The sequence below is a fragment of the Hylobates moloch genome, unplaced genomic scaffold (assembly GCF_009828535.3).
Source record: "Hylobates moloch isolate HMO894 unplaced genomic scaffold, HMol_V3 SCAFFOLD_5, whole genome shotgun sequence".
In the NCBI taxonomy this organism is placed as follows: Eukaryota; Metazoa; Chordata; class Mammalia; order Primates; family Hylobatidae; genus Hylobates; species Hylobates moloch.
The window spans coordinates 107,178,884-107,205,070 of NW_026652280.1; the positions used below are offsets into that span (position 1 = coordinate 107,178,884).

The following is a 26,187-nucleotide window of genomic DNA, read 5'->3' on the forward strand; positions in this document are numbered from 1 at the left end:
TAACATGTAGACTACAACACCAAAATCTGACAATACTCCGCAGACTTATTAATGGTTTCCACCCCCGTCTCTGCAAATCTGTCAGGCAAGTTTTTCCTGCTCTTTACTTTCATATAAACTGAGTCATACAGTGTGTAGTGGGTTTTTGGGGGGGGAAGTGTTACTGCCCAATAGGTTCACCTTGCCTGCTGCCTAGACAGAGCCAATTTTTCAACACAGGGCAATTGCAATAAAGAGTTATTTAAACACAGCTGGCTGTGTGGGAGACCAGACTTTTATTTTTACTCAAATCAGTCTCCTCAAGCATTCCGGGACCAGTTTTTAAGGATAATTTGGTAGACGGGGGCCAGTGAGTTGGGAGGTCTGATTGGTCAGGTCGGAGATGAAATCACAGGGAGCTGAAGCTGTCGTCGTCTTCTGGGTCAGTTCCTGAGTGGGGGCCACAAGACCAGATGAGCCAGGTTATCAGTCTAGCTGGTGCCAGCTGATCCATTGAGTGCAGGGTCGGCAAAATATCTCAAGCACTGATCTTAGGTTTTCCAATAAGGATGTGATCTCCAGGAACAATTTGGGGAGGTTTAGAATCTTGCAGCCAGAGGCTACATGACTCCTAAACCATAATTTCTAATCCCGTGGCTAATCTGTTAGTCCTGCAAAGGCAGTCTAGTCCCCAGACAGGAAGGGGGATATTATCATCTTTGTTTCACAGCTAAACCGTAAACTAAGTTCCTCCCAATGTTGTTTCCGTCTGAGCCCAGGAATGAACAAAGACAGCTTGGACGTTACAAACAAGATGGAATCAGATCAGAACTCTTTCACTGTGATAATTGTCCCAGTTATAATTTTGGCAAAGGCAGTTTCAGAAGCAGAGGCATAAGTTTGACTTCTTTCACTCAGTCTTATGTCTATGAATTTTTCACCTTATTCATATGGTTATTTGTTTCTGTGTGTCTTACTTTGTATGAATATACATTAACTTATTTATTCATTTGACTGTTATTGAACATGTTGACCTAAAAGAAAGAGGCTGAAGCACAAAATATAATATAGAGTTTACTTGAGCCAACATGAAGACAGCTGCCTGGAAGACTCACACCCAAGGAACCTTGGATCTGAGCTCCCTTTGGCCTTTGTCACAAGCAGGTTTTTAAAGGTCAAAAGCAGGGACAGACAGTGGGCTGACAGAAACGTGCCTGTCAGGAATTCTCATTGGCTTACAGAAATAACATTGATTGGTGATTGGCTATATGTTGTTAAGTTATACGGAATGGGGTATAGTGTTTGGTGTGGCATTATTAGGATAATTTACAGCAACTTGAGCTGATAGCAAGCAGTTTCGACAGATGAATACATAGCTCAAAATGAAGGAACAGAAAGGGGTTGCTCTCTCGATTTAACGTCTCTCTGGGCCTGATCATTTAAAAGGGCTCACTTTCCTCAGATAAAAATTTTTTTTTAAATCTTTCTTCTTGAAAACATTGATGATCAAAAGCTCAGTCAATTTATCCCTCTTTGCCAGAAAGGCTTGTTCCCAGATAGTCCTATCCCAGGCAGGGGACAGGGGAGAAAGGAGCCACCTCACTGAGGAATTTTTAAGAATGCCCAAAAGTCCAATTTAAAGGGCATTACGACCAGACACGGTGACTCACACCTGTAATCCCAGAACTTCAGGAGGCCAAGGTGGGTGGATTGCTTGAGTCGAGGAGTTCGAGACCAGCCTGGGCAATATGGTGAAACCCCATCTCCACAAAAAATACACAGATTAGCCAGTTGTAGTGACACACACCTTAGTCCCAGCTACTCAGGAGGCTGAGGTGGGAGGATTGCTTGAGCCTGGGAGTTCAAGGCTGCACTGAGCTAAGATCACACCACCGCACTCCGGCCTGGGTGACAGAGTGAGACTCGGTCTCAGGAAAAAAAAAAAAAAAGGAAAACAAAAAGGGCATCATAGAGTGGCAAAAAAAAAAAAAAAAAAAAAAAGAGAGAGAGAGAGACAGAGAGGCCTCAGTTAAGTCTGCAGCTTCTGTCACTTGTTGAATCATCTCTACTCTTCAGAATACCATGCAATTAGTTTTCTCAGAAGTAAAACGATGAGAAATACATAACAATAATGACATTGCACTTCATCATTCCATGCCCTAAGACATTTATAGTGCCATGGATGGTGATCTTTTCAAGAGACAAAAATAAACGCAGGTGCAGAACAGGTAAGTGCGCTATAATTTGAGTACATTAGCTTTCGGGCATTAAAATCGTGGGTCAGAAATTCAGAGCAAGAGGGCAGGTTGGATCCTGATAGCAGGAGGGTGTGTTTTTCTTTTAACTTTCCAATAGCATGATGGTGTTTACCACTGTCATTTCAGAGTGCAGTGACAATTTTTTGTTTGGTTCGTTTTGTACTTTTTATTTGTATTATAATTACTTTTTGAGACAGGGACTCACTCCGTCTCCCAGGCTGGAGTTCAGTGGCAAGATCACAGCTCAGTACAGCCTTGACTTCTTGACCTCCAAGGCTCAATGGCTCAGCCTCCTAAGCAGCTGGGACTACAGGCACACACCACCACACCCAGCTTATATATTTATTTTTGGAGACAGGGCCTTACTCTGTTGCCCAGGCTGGAGTGCAGTGGCATCATCAGGGTTCACTGCAGGATTGAACTCCTGAGCTCAAGTCATCCTTTCACCTCATGTCAGCTACCTGCCATCTCTGTCAGGAAGATTGAGTTACCTTTAAGTGAAAATCTCCACTGACAGATGTCCACTCTGGCAGGGTTGCCTTTTACAAGAGAAACATGAATCTGTGTGTCAACGCCCTTAAGTTTACTGACACCAATTGGTCAGTAATACCTGTTGTGGGTCAGGTGCAGTGGCCCATGCCTGTGGTCCCAACTGTTTGGAAGGTTGAGGCAGAAGGATGGCTTGAGCCCAGGAGTTCAAGGCTACAGTGAGTCATGATTGTGCCACTGTATTCTGGCTTGGGGAATAGAATGAGATCCCATCTCAAAAAAATGTATAAAATAATAATAATACCTGATGTGATCCCTTCCAACAGTCTTGGGGGGACTATTTTATTTGATGTTGTTTCTAGTAAACAACAATGTCTCCAGGTTATAGGCCAAGATTTTTGATATTTTCATCTCCCAGGAATTCATTATGAAAGGAATCCTGTGTTAATGTAGAGTTCTTAGTAAGTTTTGTGAGATCTTAGCAGTAATGGAGAATGTCACCTTTAAGAAGCGCAGATTCATAAGCACCTTCATCTAACCACTGCGTGGGTCTTCCTGTTATTATTTTAAAGAGAGACAGTGTGGACATTTTCCAGAACCAGTGGGAGATCCTTGGCCAAGAAAGGTTAAAAACTGTTAGCTTTGCCAATTGAGTTTTTATTGTATCATTACTGCATTCCATCGGCCCAGAGGATTAGGGGTGACAGGCACAATGGAATGTTGGGACATAGACAAAACGTTGCAAGTGGATCCAATTACCTGATCCATGAAGTGTGTTCCTCGGTTGCTATGGAGTTCAGATGGCACTCCCCATGAGGAATTACCTTTTCTAATCACAATCTACCTACTACTTGGGCTGTGGCTCATCGGCATGGAAATGCTCACCCCAGTGAGCACATACAAATTAGCACCAGAAGGTATCTGTAACCCTGAGATTGACACAGCTGGATAAAGTCTAAGTGCCATGTCTTGAAGGGTCTAAAGGTAAAATATTCCTGTGACCCGTGAAGGGGTTTTCCAGGGTTATGTTTGGGACAGACAGTATAGCAAAAATAAACCTTTTCTGCAATCATAGGCAATGATTTTCAATACCATTGCTTTCCCCATGCTAACATTTTGTCTGAATTCCAATGAGTCAGCTTATGAAGTAATGTAAAAAGGGTAAGTGAAGCCTAAGGGGTGGATCAGTGTATCATTGGGCCCACACTGTAAGCCTGTTTCTGGAAGAAACTTGCTTCCTTTATCCTTCCAGAGATCCCTCTCCTGCTTGGCAGCTCCCACTTGTGCTTCTTCTTCTTCTTTTTTTTTTTTTTTTGAGCCAGAGTCTCACTCTGTCACCCAGGCTGTAGTGCAGTGGTGCAATCTCTGTTCACTGCAACCTCTGCCTCCCAGGTTCAAGTGATTCTCATGCCTCTGCCTTCCAAGTAGCAGGGATTATAGGCATGTGTCACCATGCCAGCTAATTTTTGTATTTTTAGTAGAGACAGGCTTTCACCATGTTGGCCAGGCTGGTCTCAAACTCATGACCTCAGGTGATCTGCCCACCTCAGCCTCCCAAAGTGCTGGGATTACAGGCATGAGCCACCATGGTTATGAAGTCTTCAATGGGTCATAAGTCAGCAAGGTCATTTCAAGAAGCTCTGTGTCTGATGTCACCTTCAGAGCTGCATTCTTAGCTGCAGCATCAGCAAAAGGGTTGTCCTTGCTCTCCGGAATATCTGATTTTGAATGATCAGGAATTGTGATGATGGCCAAAGATTCAGGTTTTCAAAGTGCTTCTAAGAGGTCAGAGACTTATTGGTCATTTCTGATGGCTTGACCTGATGAAATCAGAAACCTATGTTGCTTCTAAAGCATTCCAAAATCATCACCTACTCCAAATGCATCTCTGCTGCCAGTGTAAATGTTAGGCTGAGATGAGAGGATTGATTGAGCCCAGGAGTTCATTCAGGTCCAGCCTGGAAAACACAGCGAGACCTCCTCTCTAGAAAAAAATCAAAGAATTAGCTGGGCATTGTGGCATGCACCTCAGCTACTCAGGAGGCTGAGGTGGGAGGATTGCTAGAGCTGAGACATTGAGGTTGTGGTGGGCCATGATGGAGCCACTGCACTCCAGCCTGGGTGACAGAGTGAGAACCTGTTGCAATCAATCAATAAACAAATCTCAACTGTTTAAAATATCAATGACAGATTTGCTTGGCCTTTTAAGTGCATTGCTGAATTCTCCAATCTACATTTTTAGGAACGACCTGGGTAATGGCAACATGGAGGGATTTGGCAAAAATGCAGACCCTTTCATTGTCTGCTTCAGTCTGTTTTTAAGAATCCTCTAAAGGATTATTCCAATTTGCCCTTTTCAACCATTTAGTGGCCCTGCTTTCTTACACCAGCAGGTGAATTAATTGATAAAGACCAGAATGTCCAGGCTCGGTGTGGAGCCAAGATGACCGAATAGGAACAGCTCGGGTCTACAGCTCCCAGCGTGAGCAGCACAGAAGATGGGTGATTTCTGCATTTCCGTTGGAGGTATCGGGTTCATCTCACTAGGGAGTGCCAAACAGTGGGTGCAGGACAGTTGGTGCAGCGCAATGTGCACGAGCTGAAGCAGGGCGAGGCATTGCCTCACTCGTGAAGCGTAAGGGGTCTGGGAGTTCCCTTTCCTAGTCAAAGAAAGGGGTAACAGATGGCACCTGGAAAATTGGGTCAGTCCCACCCTAATGCTGCGCTTTTCCAACAGGCTTGGAAAATGGCACACCAGGAGATTGTGTCCCACACCTGGCTCAGAGGGTCCTATGCCCACGGAATCTCACTGATAGCTAGCACAGCAGTCTGAGATCAAACTGCAAAGCGGCAGCGAGGCAGGGGAAGGGGAGCCCGCTATTGCCCAGGCTTCCTTAGGTAAACAAAGCAGCCAGGAAGCTTGAACTAGGTGGAGCCCACCACAGCTCAAGGAGGCCTGCCTGCCTCTGTAGGCGCCACCTCTGGGGGCAGGGCACAGACAAACAAAAATTCAGCAGGAACCTCTGCAGACTTCAATGTCCCTGTCTGACAGCTTTGAAGAGAGTAGTGGTTCTCCCAGCACACAGCTGGAGATCTGAGAATGGACAGACTGCCTCCTAAAGTGGGTCCCTGACCCCCGAGCAGCCTAACTGGGAGGCACCCCCCAGTAGGGACAGACTGACACCTCATTCGGCCAGGTACTCCTCTGAGACAAAACTTCCAGAGGAACTATCAGACAGCTGAATTTGCGGTCTCACGAAAATCCGTTGTTCTGCAGCCACCGCCACTGACACTCGGCCAAACAGGGTCCGGAGTGGACCTCTAGCAAACTCCAACAGACCTGCAGCTGAGGGTCCTGTCTGGTAGAAGGAAAACGAACAAACAGAAAGGACATTCACACCAAAAACCCATCTGTACATCACCATCATCAAAGACCAAAAGTAGATAAAACCACAAAGATAGGGAAAAAACAGAGCAGAAAAACTGGAAACTCTAAAAACCAGAACACCTCTCCTCCTCCAAAGGAACGCAGTTCCTCACCAGCAATGGAACAAAGCTGGATGGAGAATGACTTTGACGAGTTGAGAGAAGAAGGCTTCAGACAATCAAACTACTACAAGCTACGGGAGGAAATTCAAAACAATACCAAAGAAGTTAAAAACTTTCAAAAAAATTAGATGAATGGATAACTAGAATAACCAATGGAGAGAAGGGCTTAAAGCAGCTGATGGAGCTGAAAGCCAAGTTTCGAGAACTACGTGAAGATTGCAGAAGCCTCGGTAGCCGATGCGATCAACTAGAAGAAAGGGTATCAGTGATGGAAGATGAAATGAATGAAATGAAGTGAGAAGGGAAGTTTAGAGAAAAAAGAATAAAAAGAAACGAACAAAGCCTAAAAGAAATTTGGGACTATGTGAAAAGACCAAATCTAAGTCTGATTGGTGTACCTGAAAATGATGGGGAGAATGGAACCAAGTTGGAAAACACTCTGCAAGATATTATCCAGGAGAACTTCCCCAATCTAGCAAGGCAGGCTAACATTCAGATTCAGGAAATACAGAGAACACCACAAAGATACTCCTCGAGAAGAGCAACTCCAAGACACATAATTCTCAGATTCACCAAAGTTGAAATGAAGGAAAAAATGTTAAGGGCAGCCAGAGAGAAAGGTCAGGTTACCCACAAAGGGAAGCCCATCAGACTAATAGCTGATCTCTCGGCAGAAACTCTACAAGCCAGAAGAGAGTGGGGGCCGATATTCAACATTCTTAAAGAAAAGAATTTTCAAACCAGAATTTCATATCCAGCCAAACTAAGCTTCATCAGTGAAGGAGAAATAAAATACTTTACAGACAAGCAAATGCTGAGTGATTTTGTCACCACCAGGCTTGCCCTAAAAGAGTTCCTGAAGGAAGCACTAAACATGGAAAGGAACAACTGGTACCAGCCCCTGCAAAAACATGCCAAATTGTAAAGACCATCAAGGCTAGGAACAAACTGCATCAACTAACGAGCAAAATAACCAACTAACATCATAATGACAGGATCAAATTCACACATAACAATATTAACTTTAAATGTAAATGGGCTAAATGCTCCAATTAAAAGACACAGATTGGCAAACTGGATAAGGAGTCAAGACCCATCAGTGTGCTGCATTCAGGAAACGCATCTCACGTGCAGAGACACATGTAGACTCATAATAAAGGGATGGAGGAAGATCTACCAAGCCAATGGAAAACAAAAAAAGGCAGGGGTTGCAATCCTAGTCTCGGATAAAATAGACTTTAAACCAACAAAGATCAAAAGAGACAAAGAAGGCCATTACATAATGGTAAAGGGATCAATTCAACAAGAAGAGCTAACTATCCTAAATATATATGCACCCAATACAGGAGCACCCAGATTCATAAAGCAAGTCCTGAGTGACCTAGAAAGAGACTTAGACTCCCACACAATAATAATGGGAGATTTTAACACCCCACTGTCAACATTAGACAGATCAACGAGACAGAAAGTTAACAAGGATATCGAGGAATTGAACTCAGCTCTGCACAAAGTGGACCTAATAGACATCTACAGAACTCTCCACCCCAAATCAACAGAATATACATTTTTTTCAGCACCACACCACACCTATTCCAAAATTGACCACATAGTTGGAAGTAAAGCTCTCCTCAGCAAATGTAAAAGAACAGAAATTATAACAAACTGTCTCTCAGACCACAGTGCAATCAAACTAGAACTCAGGATTAAGAAACTCACTCAAAACCGCTCAACTACATGGAAACTGAACAACCTGCTCCTGAATGACTACTGGGTACATAATGAAATGAAGGCAGAAATAAAGATGTTCTTTGAAACCAAGGAGAACAAAGGCACAACATACCAGAATCTCTGGGACACATTCAAAGCAGTGTGTAGAGGGAAATATATAGCACTAAATGCCCACAAGAGAAAGCAGGAAAGATCCAAAATTGACACCCTAACATCACAATTAAAAGAACTAGAAAAGCAAGAGTAAACACATTCAAAAGCTAGCAGAAGGCTAGAAATAACTAAAATCTGAGTAGAACTGAAGGAAATAGAGACAGAAAAAACCCTTCAAAAAATCAATGAATCCAGGAGCTGTTTTTTTGAAAATATTAACAAAATTGATAGACTGCTAGCAAGACTAATAAAGAAGAAAAGAGAGAAGAATCAAATAGATGCAATAAAAAATGAAAAAGGGATTATCACCACTGATCCCACAGAAATACAATCTACCATCAGAGAATACTACAAACACCTCTATGCAAATAAACTAGAAAATCTAGAAGAAATGGATAAATTCCTCGACAAATACACCCTCCAAAGACTAAACCAGGAAGAAGTTGAATCTCTGAATAGACCAATAACAGGCTCTGAAATTGTAGCAATAATCAATAGCTTACCAACCAAAGAGAGTCCAGGACCTGATGGATTCACAGCCAAATTCTACCAGAGGTACAAGGAGGAACTGGTACCATTCCTTCTGAAACTATTCCAATTGATAGAAAAAGAGGGAATCCTCCCTAACACATTTTATGAGGCCAGCATCGTCCTGATACCAAAGCCTGGCAGAGACATAACCAAAAAAGAGAATTTCAGACCAATATCCTTGATGAACATTGATGCAAAAATCCTCAATAAAATACTGGCAAACTGAATCCAGCAGCACATCAAAAAGCTTATCCACCATGATCAAGTGGGCTTCATTCCTGGGATGCAAGGCTGGTTCAACATACGCAAATCAATAAATGTAATCCAGCATATAAACAGAACCAAAGACAAAAACCACATGATTATCTCAATAGATGCAGAAAAGGCCTGTGACAAAATTCAGCAACGCTTCATGCTAAAAACTCTCAATAAATTAGGTATTGATGGGACATATATCAAAATAATAAGAGCTATCTATGACAAACCCACAGCCAATATCATACTGAATGGGCAAAAACTGGAAGCATTCCCTTTGAAAACTGGCACAAGACAGGGATGCCCTCTCTCACCACTCCTATTCAACATAGTGTTGGAAGTTCTGGCCAGGGCAATCAGGCAAGAGAAGGAAATAAAGGGTATTCAATTAGGAAAAGAGGAAGTCAAATTGTCCCTGTTTGCAGATGACATGATTGTATATCTAGAAAACCCCATCGTCTCAGCCCAAAATCTCCTTAAGCTGATTAGCAACTTCAGCAAAGTCTCAAGATACAAAATCAATGTACAAAAATCACAAGCATTCTTGTACACCAATCACAGACAAACAGAGAGCCAAATAATGAGTGAACTCCCATTCACAATTGCTTCAAAGAGAATAAAATACCTAGGAATCCAACTTACAAGAGATATGAAGGACCTCTTCAAGGAGAACTACAAACCACTGCTCAATGAAATAAAAGGGGATACAAACAAATGGAAGAACATTCCATGCTTATGGGTTGGAAGACTCAATATCGTGAAAATGGCCATACTGCCCAAGGTAATTTATAGATTCAATGCCATCCCCATCAAGCTACCAATGACTTTCTTCACAGAATTGGAAAAAACTACTTTAAAGTTCATATGGAACCAAAAAAGAGCCCACATCGCCAAGTCAATCCTAAGCCAAAAGAACAAAGCTGGAGGCATCACGCTACCTGATTTCAAACTATACTACAAGGCTACAGTAACCAAAACAGCATGGTACTGGTACCACAACAGAGATATAGATCAATGGAACAGAACAGAGCCCTCAGAAATAATGCCGCATATCTACAACTATCTGATCTTTGACAAACCTGACAAAAACAAGCAATGGGGAAAGGATTCCCTGTTTAATAAATGGTGCTGGGAAAACCGGTTTGCCATATGTAGAAAGCTGAAACTTGATCCCTTCCTTATACCTTATACAAAAATTAATTCAAGATGGATTAAAGACTTACCTGTTAGGCCTAAAACCATAAAAATCCTAGAAGAAAGCCTAGGCGATACCATTCAGGACATAGGCGTGGGCAAGGACTTCATGTCTAAAACACCAAAAGCAATGGCAACAAAAGCCAAAATTGACAAATGGGATCTCATTAAACTAAAGAGCTTCTGCACAGCAAAAGAAACTACCATCAGAGTGAACAGGCAACCTACAGAATGGGAGAAAATTTTCACAACCTACTCATCTGACAAAGGGCTAATATCCAGAATCTACAATGAACACAAACAAATTTGCAAGAAAAAAACAAACAACCCCATCAAAAAGTGGGCAAAGGACATGAACAGACACTTCTCAAAAGAAGACATTTATGCAGCCAAAAAACACATGAAAAAATGCTCATCATCACTGGCTGTCAGAGAAATGCAAATCAAAACCACAATGAGATACCATCTCACACCAGTTAGAATGGCCATCATTAAAAAGTCAGGAAACAACAGGTGCTGGAGAGGATGTGGAGAAATAGGAACACTTTTACACTGTTGGTGGGACTAGTTCAACCATTGTGGAAGTCAGTGTGGCGATTCCTCAGGGATCTAGAACTAGAAATACCATTTGACCCAGCCATCCCATTACTGGGTATATACCCAAAGAACTATAAATCATGCTGCTATAAAGACACATGCACACGTATGTTTATTGCGGCACTATTCACCATATCAAAGAGTTGGAACCAACCCAAATGTCCAACAATGATAGACTGGATTAAGAAAACGTGGCACATATACACCATGGAATACTATGCAGCCATAAAAAAGGATGAGTTCCTGTCCTTTGTAGGGACATGGATGAAACTGGAAAACATCATTCTCAGTAAACTATAGCAAGGACAAAAAACCAAAGACCGCATGTTTTCACTCATAGGTGGGAATTGAACAATGAGAACTCATGGACACAGGAAGGGGAACATCACACTCTGGGGACTGTTGTGGGTTGGGGGGAGGGGGGAGGGACAGCATTAGGAGATATACCTAATGCTAAATGACTAGTTAATGGGTGCAGCAAAACAACATGGCACGTGGAGACATATGTAACAAACCTGCACATTGTGCACATGTACCCTAATATCTAAAGTATAATAATAATAATAATAATAATAATAATAACTTGATTGAGGGCCAAAAAAAAAAAAATGTCCAGGCTCATAAGTTTGGACAATTAAGTCAAATTTCCTCCCAAACACTATAGGATCCTGGAGGCTGCTTTAGAATTAGAAGGGGAAAATTTATTTAAATTTCTATCGGGGAAGTCTTTTTTTTTTCTTTCTTTTTTTTTTTTTTGATACAGAGTCTTGCTCTGTCACCCAGGCTGGGGTGTAATGGTGCAATCTCGGCTCACTGCAACCTCCACTTCCCATGTTCAAGTGATTCTCCTATGTCAGCATCCTGAGTAGCTGGGACTACATTCATGTGCCACCATGCCTGGCTAATGTTTGTATTTTTAGTTTAGATGGGGTTTCACCATGCTGTCCAGGCTGGTCTTGAACTCCTGACCTCATGATCCACCCACCTAGTTCTCCCAAACTGCTGGGATTACAGGCATGAGCCACCATGCCCAGCCCAGGGAAGTCTTTTATGATATTCTTAATTCACATTTTGGTGAAGCAGTATACAGAATGGTAGGCGCTCCTCTTCCTGTGGGTTTTACCTTGAAAGGGTCTGTCAAAACAGAAGTTTCAGGGAAGGGGCCAGAGCCCTGGGGACTTTCCTCAGGTGATGGTGATGGAAGAAGAGGCAAGGCAGGACCGGAGGGCTCAGGTAAGGGAGACTATGCAGGTGCAGGGGAAGGAGAAGAAGGAGCAGTTGGGGGCGAAAGAGACAAAGCCTCCTCAATATTTCTCAATTCACAAAACATGTCAGTTTACCTCCTTCAGCTTACTTCCTCACTGGAGGCATTTTTCTCAGTTCTTTTAGAAATTTCTAGATATCATTGGAAGTAAGTCTCCCATTTAATTTGGTTCTAAAACCAAATTCTTCCAGTTGTGCACACTAATAAATTATTTTAAGCGTTTCAAAAGATCCCCATTTTGTTCATTCTGCTTATGAGTTTTCCTGGTTAGGTGGGTCCAGTTTCTTGGATATTTACAAGAGGATGCCTCATAAGCGTTATACAGAAACCCAGCCGGTGTTTCTAAAGGCGTTTGTTTCTTCACGGTGAGCTAAATTTTGAAGATGGATTTCCCATAATTCAGGAGCTTTTCAGATGACCAAGGCCTGTGATGTGTTTTGGGTCACAGTGTGGTGCTTATGAAGTCACTCCTACAGATAACACCAGAGTTGTGTATCCCTGTCTCAGTGGTTCCCACTGTTTCTAATCACCATGTGGCCACAGAGTTCATGTGCTATGGGGGACCCGTCCCACATATACCCTCCCAGAAGAGCAGGAAAGGGGGTTCATAAAGATGTTCTTCTAATGGGGAGTGACCTATGAGGCCACCTTCACATGGTGAGTAATGACCCTGAAACCTCTGCAACATCTGCGATCACTTGGAGCACCTAAATGGATCAGCGGGAGGAGATCACTTCTTTTCTTCAGGGCAAGGGAATTCAATTCCGCATACACTCTCCAGTTAAGAACAGGAACTAGTCACAAATGAAAAGCTAAGTCCGGATGTTCAAAACAACATGATACATAAAACGAAACCACCAGTGCCTACCTGCCAATACCCTGACCCAGATCTTCCTGCTGAGGAACAGAGGCAGAAAAGGCAGAAGCTCTCTGGGGAGCTCTTTGCCTGACTGACCCAAACCTTCTGTCCTGACGCAGAGGTGGAAAAGCCAATTATTTCCCCCTGAAACTCAAATCTCTTACCCACAGGGTAAAGACAGAAAACCTCCATTCTAGAAAGGGAGAGCTGGAAAGGACACTCAAGCAAAATCCAGGCCTTCAACCAAAGAGTGAGAAGGTCCAGATTTCGGGAGGATTCCCCACATACTACTGCCCAACTGTTTCTCTCAGAGTCAGAACTCAAGGGCTTCAGAGCTGGCCAGGCACCCAGTCCAGGAGGAATGTGGTGTGATCTGAGAGACGAAAATACATGCCCCCTTATAGACTAAGACAGACTCTAAGGTTAAGGAAACAAAAGTTAGCTACAGGTCAAGGGTTCAGGGCTCATCTGGCATGGCCACTTCCTGAATTCCTATGGCCACAGGAAAAACCACACTCTTGCTAAACTCCTTAACAATAGGAGCTAGCAAGCAAATTGTCAAAATCTTCCCAGCAATTCTCAACTGGATTTACAACCCAGATCACTAGACCTCTGATGGGACAGAGGAGTGCCCTTCCATTCTCTCCTGATAAGCATCTGCAGATATCAAGCCAGTTTCAGCCATGTTACAGGGACTGCACACAAACCGACTTCGTGTCCAGTAGTTCACGTTTTGACATAAAAAGCCAATTTCCGCCTTATTTTAATGCTAAAATCCCTTCCCAATGTGAAGATGGGGTACATGTTACATATATGTTTACCCATTGCACATGAGCTCAATACCCCTCAGAAATGGACTTTACCCAAACCTGCTGAATATGTATAACTCCATTGTGTGACACACACCTTGTGAGGCACAAAAACCAACCTGCTCTCTCTCTCTCTCTCTCTCTGAAGAGAAAGCACCTCTTCAAAGACACACACCAGAGACTGTCTCTTCCTGGACTGCAAACTGATCTCACCAATCAAATTCTTACTACTATGTAGCCACCCTGGAGGCCTTTGAGAGGACAGTGAGATGGTCAGAGATGAGTTGCTCTGAATCCTGCTCCCAGGGCCAAAAACGTCGACCTAGAAGGAAGGGGCTTAAGCACAAAATACGATTTAAAGAGTTCGTTTGAGCCAGTGTGAGGATAGTTGCCCGGAAGGTTCAGAGCCAAGCAATCTTGGATATGGGTTCTGCTTGGCCTTTGTTAAAAGCAGGTTTGTAAAGACCAAAAAGGGAGACAGGGAGTTGGCTGGTAGAAAGTTGCTTGTCAGGAACTCCCAGTGGTTTACAGAAATAACATTGATTAGGGATTAGCTATACATTGTTCAGCTACAGGGAGTGAGAGATGGTGTCCAGTGCACATGATTAGGTTACTTTTTAGCTAACTGTGGCAATAGCAAGCAGTTTCAGTGGATGAATACATAACTCAAAAGTGGGGAAGTGGCCAGTCGCAGTGGCTCACACCTGTAATTCCAACACTGTGGGAGGCCGAGGTAGGTGGATCACCTGAGGTTAGGAGTTTGAGACCAGCCTGGCCAACATGATGAAGCCCCGTCTCTACTAAATATACAAAAAAAAAAAAAAAAAAAAAAACCAATAGACAGGCATGGTGGTTGATGCCTTTAGTCCCAGCAACTCAGGAGGCTGTGGCAGGAGAATCACTTGAACCTGACTGGAGGAGGTTGCAGTAGGCCAAAATCCTGCCACTGCACTCCAGCCTGGGTAACAGAGTGAGATTCCATCTCAATACAATAAATTATTTTTTAAAAAACTTTAAAAATTTTAAAAAGCAGGGAAGTAGGATGTGGTTGCTGTCTCATTTTAATGCCTAGCTCCAGGCATGCTAATTTGAAAGCACCCATTTTCCTCACATGAAAACGTTCTTTTCTTTCTTTCTTTCTTTTTTTTTTTGGAGACACACTCTCACTTACTGTGCCACCCACGCTAAAGTGAAGTGTCATGATCTCTGTTCACTGCAACCTCCACCTCCAGGGATCAAGCGATCCTCATGCCTCAGCTTCCCGAGTAGCTGGGATCGCGCCAGCCACCTTGCCTGGCTAATTTTTGTATTTTAGTAGAGACGGGGTTTCACCATGTTGGCCAGGCTGGTCTTGAACTCCTGACCTCAGATGATCCATCGGCCTCAGCCTCCCAAAGTGCTGGGATTACAGGTGTGAGCCACCATGCCCAGCCAAAACCATTAATTTAATCTACAGCTGAATCTATTATTTTTTCATGTTACACATTCAACAAGAAAATTTTTCCCTAATGAAACATCACATTTAAAGCATAAGTATTAAAAAAAAAAAAAGTAAGAGACAGGGTCTTGCTGTCATCCAGGCGAGAGTGCACTGGTGCAACCACAGCTGACCAACCTGGAACTTCTGGGCTCAGGCAGTCCTCCCAGCTCAGCCTGACTTTTAACATTTTAGACATGGCATCTTGCCCTGTTGCCCAGGCTGGTCTCCAACTCCTTACCTAAAGCAATCCTCCCACCTCAGCCTCCTGATTTGCTGGGATTACAGGTGTGAGTCAACCAGCCTGGCATTGCAAAAAAAAAAAAAGTCAATAAATTATTCTTATTCTTTATTTTATTTTGAGTTGAGGTCTTACTCTGTCACCCAGGCTGGAGTGCGGTGGTACAATGATAGTTCACTGCAGCCTGGATCTCCTGGGCTCAAGTGATCCTCCTGCCTTAGCCACCCAAGCATCTGGGACTACAGATGTGAGCCACTGTGCTGGCTAGTTTTTCTTTAATTAACTCATTTTTTTAAACTTGTAGAGACAGGCGTCTCACCATGTTGCCCAGGCTGGTATCGAACTCCTGGCTTCAATCCTTCTTCCCTCCTCAGCTGCCTAAAGTGCTAAGATTACAGGTGTGAGCACCACACCCTGCTTAATATTCACATTTTAATTTTCTATATGTAATTATTACTGTCCTTAAGATAATTGGGGCAGTAATCTCTTGAAAGTTTTAGAGACTTAATTTATCTGTTCACTCCACTGGAAGAGTATGCCAATTGGTTTCATAAGAAAATTTATTTATAAATCAGAAAAATTCTTTCCACCAAACTAGGGGGCATTCAAAAGCAAATAATTGCCTTAAGTAACATCATTTAAGGTGAAAACAGATGCAATGGTATCTATTAACAATGCTTCTCAGTGTGGGAAACAAACTGAAAAAATGAACACCATTAGATCCTTGGAAAACCCTCACTGCTGAAAATCTGAGTGATTCTGGGATACCCTTTTGAGTCTGGCAGGGCATTCTCTTTCCGGAGCATATAAAAGTGAGTAAATCATTTCTTTTCATCCGTTTTCATTAAGAGCTGAACTTCCTTGATGTTGTGGAGATTATTAAATTTGATTTGTGACCAGGCACAGTGGCTTACCCATGTAATCCTAGCACTTCGGGAGGCCAAGGTGGGCAGATCACTTGAGTTCAGGAGTTTGAGACCAGTCTGGCCAACATGGTGAAACCGCATCTCTACTAAAAATACAAAAATTAGCCAAGCGTGGTGTCACATGTCTGTAATCCCAGCTACTCAGGAGGCTGACACACAAGAATCACTTGAACCCGGGAGGCCAAAGCTGCAGTGAGCCAAGATCGTGCCACTGCACTCCAGCCTTGGTGACAGAGCGCCACTCTGTCTTAAGCAAAAAAAAGTTTTGATTTGTATAGTTGTGAGAAGTGCTTATATTGCTGACTCCATTGCTTATTTTTGATCATATAAATCTCTTTTCTCCTTTCTGTAGTGTGATTTAAACTTAATCCTTAAAGGACATGTATTTCAGCTGGTTAGAGTTTTTTAGCTAGTAGAAACCTGAGTATATGAATCAAAGAAAACTGCCCCTTACCTGCCACAGACTTAGTTTTCTTTATGTACTAAGATTTCTTTTAGGTATGGTAATTTGCTAAAGACAAGAGCTCCTGTGGAATGAAGTTAGGTGGGAGGGGGGCATTGAGTAGTAAGATCATCCTTATAATAGAGATGCCACTCTTGCAGATATTGACAGCTATTGGGCCCAAAAAATTGTTAACAAACATTGGAAAGACAAGATATGGGCAACTTCTGATTGCTGCAGTCTCAAATATCAAGAAATACCATTATCCTCAGGACAATGAATAGACAATCAAGAAAGACTCACAGACTAGATTAGCTGTCATGTATCATCAAATAGGGACTGGATCCTTGTCAAACAGAAATTCACTTCATAACATCAAAACCAGAAACCCACACTGATGCCACTGATGGCAGAAAACAATGATGCAAAAATGAGAGAGAGACAAAGAGAGAGAGGGAGATAGAGGAAGGACTTGTCCAATTACCATGCTTAGTATATAAAAGCAAAAGAGATCAATTTTTGCTCATGAACACAGAAGAACTGAGGGAACAAGAGCCAATAGCTCTAAGGTTCTAGGTCTGCACCAGGGGCCTGCAGGATTCTGTTGGCTCCAATGATGGGTCTCAGATGGGCTAATTTTTATGGACATAGCCTCTGAAAAAAATCAGTCAAGAAATAATATAGAGACACTTGTCTGCATGCTCATTCTCCATTAATACAGAAGGGAAACCGGCATTAGATGTTTTTCATCAAATAAAAGTAAAATCAAGATTCATAAAGAAAAGAGGAAAGAGGAGGAGAAAAAACTATCTGGGACCATTGTGATTGTGCTCCCTTTGGATAAGTGACTTGGCAGAAGGCTGTCAAAGAGGTCACTGTGACCTGTCTTCTCTGGACCAATGTGACTTGGTCACCACAGGAAACAATTACAGCCTGGGCACAGTGGCTCATACCTATAAAACCAACACTTTGGGAGGCTGAGGTAGGCAGATTACTTGAGCTCATGAGTTGGAGAGCAGCCTGGGCAACATGATGAAACTCTGTACAAAAAATACAAAATTTAGCCGGGCGTGGTGGTGCACACTAGTAGTCCCAGGTACTCAGGAGGCTGAGGTGGGAGGATCATCTGAGCCCGAGGAGGTTGAAGCTGCAGTGAGCCACGATTACACCACTGCACTCCAGCCTGGGTGACGGAGTAAGACTATGTCTCAAAATAAATAAATTAAATTTGAAAAAGAAACAGGGCCAGGCACGGTGGCTCATGCATATAACCCCAGTACTCTGGGAGGCCAAGATGGGAGTATCACTTGAGCTCAGGAGTTTGAGTCCAGCCTGGGCAACATAGTGAGACCTCATCTCTAAAAACTACATACATATATATATTAATAAATATATATAATAAAATATATAATCAAATATATACATATTATACATAATATATAATTGTGTATTTTCATATAATTATAATAAATATACGTATATATTTTATCATATATATAATAAAATAAAAAAGAAACAATTACAGATGTTGGAGGGCTTTAAAATATCTCAGCCAGGTGCAGTGGTTCAGGCTGGTAATCCCAGCACTTTGGGAGACTGAGGCAGGAGGATCACTTGAGCCCAGGAGGCTGAGGCTACAGTGAACTATGATCATGCCACTGCACTGCAACCTGGACAACAGAACAAGACGCTACCTCAAAAAATAAAATAAAATGTCTTAGAAGTTTAGTTGTCCATCCTATGCAACTGAATATCTGTGTGTAATGTCCACCATGTCCTCCTGTTGTACCTCCCCCTTACTTAAGCCAGGAAGGCACTTGTCCCCTTATTAGAATATCATTGGCACATGGCCGGGCGTGGTGGCTCATGACTGTAATACCAGCATGTTGGGAGGCTGGTGAGGAGTTTGAGACCAGCCTGGCCAACATGATGAAACCTTGTCTCTACTAAAAATACAAAAATTAGCCGGGTGTGATGGTGCAGGCTTGTAAGCTGAGATCACTCCAATGGACTGCAGCCTGGGCGACAGAGCAAGACTGTGTCTCAAAAAAAAAAAAAAAAAAAAAAAAAGAAAGAAAAGAATATTATGGGCACATGTATAGAAAGTTTGTTAAGCCAGGTGCGGTGGTTTACACCTGAAATCCCAGCACTTTGGGAAGGCTGAGGCAGGCCAATCTCCTGAGCCCAGAAGTTAGGGCTCCTGGGGCCAACCTGGGCAACATAGCAAGACCCTATCTCTAAAAAAAAAAAAGAAAAAAAAAGTAGGATTTGATGGTGCACATCTGTAGTTCCAGCTATTCTGGAGGATCACTAGAGCCAGGGTGGCAGGGACGGGGCGGTGAGTTTGCAGTGAGCTGAGATCAGGCCACTGCACTCCATCCTGGGTGACAGAGTGACACGTAGTCTCAAAAAAAGGGAGGGGGGGAGAAAATTTGTTGTGTCAGCAAGTAAATGAAGAAAGGGACATTATTAGAGTTGAGAAATAAATTGGAATATGATATGGTACCTTTCCCACAGAAGATAAATTTGCTAAATGTGCTGAAATTAGAAGCATTATATAAGGCCCTCTGTAGTGGCTCATGCCTATAATCCTAGCGCTTTGGGAGACCTCGGAGGTGCCTGAGCCCAGGAGTTTGGGGACCAGCCTGGGCAACATAATGAAACCCGTTCTCTACAAAAATACAAAAGTTAGCTAGGCCTTTCGGATGCAACAACTGATTGTGCCACAGAGACACAACTCTAGTGTCTTAGGACTCTGGGAAGATATAATCTCCCGTTTATCTAGTGATCAATAATGCACGAATGCTTTAAAAGCTGGAGCAGGCGGCTGGACGCGGTGGCTCACACCTGTACTTTGGGAGCACTTTGGGAGGCCAAGGCGGGCGGATCACGAGGTCAGCTGATCGAGACCATCCTGGCCAACAAGGTGAAACCTCCCTCTCTACTAAAATACAAAATATTAGCCGGGCAGGGTGGTGCGCGCCTGTAGTCCCAGCTACTCCGGAGGCTGAGGCAGGGGAATCGCCTGAATCCGGGAGATGGAGGTTGTAGTGAACCGAGATCGCCACTGCTCTCCAGCCTAGCGACAGAGCAAGACTCTTGTCTTAAAAAAAAAAAAAAAAAAAAAAAAGCTGTAGCAGCTGTCCCTCAGTCCCTCAGTCCCTCAGTGGGTTCTAGCCACCAACCTTTAGATTAACAGCCGAACGCGCTAACCGATTGTGCCACAGAGACACGTAATGTACCTTCTTCTGGGCGCTATAGGAAGGGTGCACTCACCAAACACTCCCCAACCCTCCCATCCTCAGAGCCCACCGGGCGTAGGACTGTGCAAGGCCTTGGAAAATCGGAGAGATTACAGCGGTGAATCGTGTTGGTCTCCTTGGATACCCGCAGGTTGGGAGATTCTGGAACCAGCACGACCTTGCCCCTAGCCTGCTTTAGAAGCCCCCGGAAACGCCCCGGCCCCGACCCGGACCTGAACCGCCTGGGGGCCCAAGGGAAGCTGAACGCCCAGTGGGCTCCTGGGATGGCTCTTCCCGTTCTTTGCTCAGCCTTCACCCAGTGAGGGAGCCTGTACCCACTCTGCCCCGTCACTTTCGAGGCCGCTGCGGAACTTCCGCTGCCATCTTCGGATCCTGTATCCCGCACGGGGGCTCCACCAGAGCAGGGATCGTGGTGAGGGTCGCTCGTGGGTCCCCTCGCGGGGAGCAGGGTCTGGCACTCACCAGGGCGCACGACTAGGACTTGTTGAATTAATCCATCGCCCCTTTAGCTTTTAGTCCTTTGAAGGGCCCTGAAAATGGAAATCATGAAATATTTTTCCATGGGGAAGTTTTGTTTTGTTTTCTTGAGATAGGGTCTCACTTGGTTGCCCAGGCTGGAGTGCAGTGGTGCAAACAGGGCTCACTGCAGCCTCGACCTCCTGGGGGCCATCGTCGCCTTTAGCTTTTAGTCGCTTGAAGAACCCCAAGAATAGAAATAATGAGATTTTTCCATGGGGAAATTCTTTTTTCAAAGAGTTTATTCACGTTGATTTCTCGGCATCCCCCGGGGCAGGCAAGAGGCAGGGCCTCCAGTGCACCTTCTGCCGCGGTGGAACCGCGGGGGCTCAGCTGGGCTGTGGTCGGGTCCTGAAGCAGAAGGGCAGGAGCGGAGGAAGGGAAAAGCAAAAGCAGGGAAAGAGGCCGGGGAGCGGTGGACCAGACATCCAGATCTCCTGAAAGGCTCTTGCAGAGGCACAGGCTGGATCTTCTGGAGGTGAGAATTGTTTTTTGTTGTTGTTGAAGCAGAATGGGGAGAAACTGAGGGGAAAATTGAGAGAGAACATGGAATAGCTCCAAAAGCGAGGACCTATAACTCCCCAAGAATAACATCTTCCAGAAGAACTAGACAGAAAACTAGGCATCTGGGAACCCTGAAATCCCTGGAGGAATAGCATCATCATGACTCTCTGTGTTCCTTTTGGCAAAGGACTTGCTTCCTTTGTTTGTACGATTGCGTTTGTTAAATAAATAAAATCCTTTTCTTATATCTTTGAAAGTACATTGGCTCTATTATTTTATTATTACAAACAATGCTGCAGTCGTCATTCTTGTACACTTCTCATTGGCCACTGGTGTATTTCTACGTGTAGAGGCCTGGAGAGCAGTTGCTCCAGCATAGTGTTTACATGGTTTTTACATCATTCCATTTTCTTTCCTTTCTTGGCTTATTAGCTGTAACTCTTTCTTTCGTCTGGTCCATGGCTCCCTAGCTTCTTTCCCTGCTTTTGCATTTTCATTGATGGCTTTCGGGTTTCCAGAATACATCTTTATCAGTGCCATCTAGTGACATTCTACCTCCCCTTCTGGCCGTTATGCTAGTGTTGCCATGTAATTTGATTTTAGACATGTTATAAACCCCACAATCCATTATTATTGCTTTTGTTTAATCGGTCAAATTATTTTAAAAGATTTATATAATAAGACCCTATATATTTAACTATGTACATACTGATTTCCAGTAGTCTCCGTTTCTTTGCGTAGATCCAGATTTCTGTCTTATCCTTAGGCCTGGAGGACTCCTTTTGCATTTCTTGTAGTGTGGGTTGCTGAATTCTTTCATTTTTTGTATGTCTTTAAATGTCCTCATTTCAGTACCCAGGCCCCAGCTCCAGCAACCATTTCCCCCAAAGGCCATTTCTAGGTCAGTTGTGAGGTACAGGAAGGACAGGACAACTCATTCTGAGATTTTTTGCCCTGGAAGGCCTTGAGCACTGTGGTCCTGCAGAACCACTGTCTCCCGTTTTTGGAGAAAGCAGGGAGTAAATGACCTGTGCAGAGGGAAGCAAGGGCTGCACCTGCACAGGGGAGCTGAGGCAAGCAGGGCAGTTCCAGTCTGTCAATGTAAAGGACACTTGTCATCTAAGAGATTGGGCTGTTATTATTAATTTTGAATTTTGTCAATATGAACTGCAGGGAAATTTGTCTTCTTACTTGTAGGAACCTCACAAGACCTTTCATCTTATATTCCAGGGAGAATTGCTGCATATTACACAAACACAGAGGTGAGACTGCCATTCTGACCTGCAGGCCTGGATGCCCTGTGCAGGGGCACCAAGGCACCAGTAAAGCCCTTCCCATACAAAGAGCAAGCGTGTTACGTCTGCAAACCAACGGCACCAGTTCCAAGTAAAATTTCTACTTGGCTCTTTGAGCTGAGTACACGTTCCCCCCAGCACAGAAATCCTACAAACTCCCGTGAATGCTATGGTGAAAAGTAGGGGCTGTCCAGGTGTGATGGTTCACACCTATAATCTCAGCAGTTTAGAAGGCCGGGGCAGGGAGGGTCACTTGAGTCCAGGAGTTGGAGACCAACCTGGGCAATGTGGTGAAACTTCAACTCTTAAAAACACAAAACAATAACAACAACAACAACAACAAAAACAAGAACAGAAATTAGCTGGCTGTGGTGGCTCGTGCCTGTGCTACTCCAGAGGCTGAGGTGGGAGGATTGCTTGAACCAAGATCCCACCAGATACAATGAGACTCCGTCTCAGAGAAAAAGACAAATAAACGAAAAAAAGAGACTGTATAAGAGGTGATTCTGGGGACAGCAGAAAAACACTGAGGTTTTCAAGTGGCGTTAAAAGCCAGTGGGCCTTGGGAACCATTGAGCAATCTACAAAGCGGGGAAGCCTAGATCCCTGAGCTCCTCCTGCCAAGTTCCACCACAGCTAACATGAGAGACCTCCCCACAGAGACTGAAATTTGCCTCCCGAGGAAACAAGTGACTATGGACATCTGTCCCAGGACAGTAAACAAGAAAACAAGGTCTCACAAAAACAAAAACAGCTGACCACACCATACAATCACTGAGACCGAGCCTGCGACTATAGGCGAAAAAAAAATGCTATTATTCATACCACGAAATACCAGTGAAAGCGAGAACACAGTCCCCCACTACAGTTGTGGGAATCAGGAGACCAGAGAGACCAATGGGTGGAACAGGAAGATTTTGAGTCCACTCAGTCCCAGCAGATTAACATCCAAAGTCTGAGCCTGGAACAAAGACAGGGCTTGACTTTTTTTTTTTTTTTTGGTGGAGTCTCGCTCTGTCACCCAGGTTGTAGTGCAGTGGTGCGATCTCGGCTCAGTGCATGCTCCACCTCCCAGGTTCACACCATTCTCCTGCCTCAGCCTCCAGAGTAGCTGGGACTACAGTTGCCCACCACCACACCCAGCTAATTTTTTTGTATTTTTAGTAGAGACGGGGTTTCACCGTGTTAGCCAGGATGGTCCCGATCTCCTGACCTCGTGATCTGCCCGCCTCGGCCTCCCAAAGTGCTGGGATTACAGGCATAAGCCACCGCACCCGGCCAGGGTATGATTTTTATACACTCTTCTGAAAGGGGGTTGGCTAGTTTGAATTGGGTCACGGGAATTTGCTGGCGCAAAACTCGCTGGGCAGGCTAGAGGACTTACAGAAGCAGAAAGAAGGCAGTTAATCAAACTGACAGGTCTTGCAATGCAAGCATAGCTGGTGACCTTGCAGCTGCACTGAAGGGAAATCGGGAACTTATAAAACCAGAAATGGTAAGGGGGAAAGAGAAGGTAGTAAAGGCATTTGTTGTTTTTTCCTCTTATCCTTATCTGTGCTAGGGGTGGACTGTGTAGAGAGAGTCTCTGGAACTCATTCCTTGGGGCTCTGGCTTTTCAGATAGTGTTACCAAGGATCTGCTAGGGCTCTATCTATTGCTGGCCTTGGAATCAGTCAAGTACTGTGAAGCTCAGTTATGCAGCTGAGCTTCACACGTTAGGGGAAACAACAAGAGAACAGCACATCTGGAGTGCAATGGATGAGCCTCAACCTTAGGACGAATCATTTTGGTAACCATAGGATTTCCCCCGCCAGATAAGTGGCAGTCCACATACCTCCGCCCCACCACAGCTCCATACGCCTCACCCTTTACACGCACGGTCATTTGCCCTGCGAACCACCCCTGCCAATCCCCAACCACCCCAAGCCCTCCTAGCCCTAACACACAGCTGGGACTTTCACATCCAGTCAGCAGTCATGGACTTGCTCCTACAGCACAGGAAATCCTCTGTGGTGAAGCAGCAGCCCTGCACTGCCTCATCTACACAGAAACACCCTATAGGTGATGTCACCGACAGTGCCTTTCCCAGTCCCCTTCTGTTCTTCTATCCCACCCTCCGCCACTCAAGCCGACAAACACGCTGCCAGAGCCGGCAGGGGAAGTGACATCTGCCTGTCCCTCCTTTCCCTCCCGCCTTGTCCTTTGGGGAGGTGCACCAAGACCCCGCATCAAGTCTCTCCCAAAGAAGTGACTACTTAACCTGTGCCCTGCGGAGGACCCTTCTGGTGGCTAGCTGGAAGCCTGTGTGCCTGTCGTCAAATAAACGCTTTTAATTCGCAGACTAGAACATTTAGGATTACAAAGAAAGCCAGTTCCTTTCAAACCTGGTTATCTTTGTGAAGTAGCATTCTGTTTAAAATTGGAAGCCCTTCAGTATCAGGGAGAAATCATATCTATGAAACTAGAGAGGCAAACCAGCCATCCTTACTGGTTTTACCAGTAGTAGTGTTATAAAGTTGTCCAATTTCATGAATCTTGTAGGTTTGGTTTTTTTGTTTTTCAAATACAGTATTGTACAAAAAGGAAGTGGAATGTGGTTGCTGTCTCAATGTAATGCCTCTCTGGGCCTGAGAATTTGAAAAGGCTCACACTCCTCATAAAAGTTCTCTTCTTTGCCCGGCACAGTGGCTCACGCCTGTAATCCCCGCACTTTGGGAGGCTGAGGCAGGCGGATAACCTGAGGTCAGTTAGAGACCTGCCTGACTAACATGGTGAAACCCCGTCTCTACTAAAAATACAAAAAAATTAGCCGGGTGTAGTGGTGGGCACCTATAATGCCAGCTACTTGGGAGGCTGAGGCAGGAGAATCGCTTGAACCCAGGAGGCAGAGGTTGCAGTAAGCCGAGATTGTGCCATTGCACTCCAGCCTGGGCAACAGAGTGAGACTCCGTCTCAAAAAAAAAAAAAAAAAAGTTCTCTTCTTTCCTCATTCTCCCTTTAGATAAAAAGTCTTTCTTGAAAGCATTCTCGATCAAAAGTTGTGTCCCTCCTTGCCAGAAAGGCTCATTCCCAGATAGTCCTGTCCCACACTGGGGGCAGGGGAGGAAAGGAGTCCTCTCACTGAAGAATTTTTAACAGCGCCCAAAAGCTGAGTTGGTGTGGCATCAGAGAATGGAGAGAGAGAGAAAAAGAGAGATCTCGGCCAATTCTATAGTTGCTGTCACTTGTTGAATCATCTCTAGTCTTCTCTTCAGAGTACCATGAATTTAGTTTCTCAAAAGAAGTAAAAACAATGAGAAATACATCACATTAATAATTTGAGTAGTAGAAACATAATGCACACAAGAATGATAATCACAAAGAGAATCTGTATCCTGGAACAGTAAGGGAAACTATTCCATTAGGCAGCCAACTGAAAACATCAGGGAAAACATCAAATCCCATTTCTTCTTTAGCGATTTCTTGTAGCCAAGTGGCTTCTTTTCTGACTTTTGCTAGAGAAGGTTCTACTGCATGGGAAACATTTATGTATATGCAACAAAAGGTGTTGGCCACCACACATACATCTCCCTGCTCAGCTAAATATATCATCTAAAGTGATGTGATTATCTAGTACAACCTTAGTCAGTGAATAAATAGCTTTTTATTGAGCTGCAAAAGTGGCTGCAGTTTCATCAGCAATGTTTTTCTTTTTCTTTTTCTTTCAGAGACAGTGTCTGTCTCTGTGGCCCAGGCTGGAGTGCAGTGGCGCCATCATAGCTCACTGTAGCCAGCCACGCAGATAATTCTCAGGTTTTGCCCCACAGAATCTCTATCTAAAATAAAGCAGTGGTCATGCCTAGTGAAACCTAATCAACA

At 44.1% G+C, this 26,187-nt stretch overlaps 1 protein-coding gene and 1 pseudogene across 1 annotated transcript in view; one reads left to right on the forward strand and one right to left on the reverse strand.

The window, feature by feature from the left end:
• LOC116468019 (putative neuroblastoma breakpoint family member 7) overlaps positions 1 to 26,187 on the forward strand; it is a 901,770-nt gene that overhangs the window by 133,896 nt on the left and 741,687 nt on the right. The window lies entirely within an intron of this gene.
• LOC131383577 (uncharacterized) lies at positions 4,317 to 20,548 on the reverse strand (annotated as a pseudogene).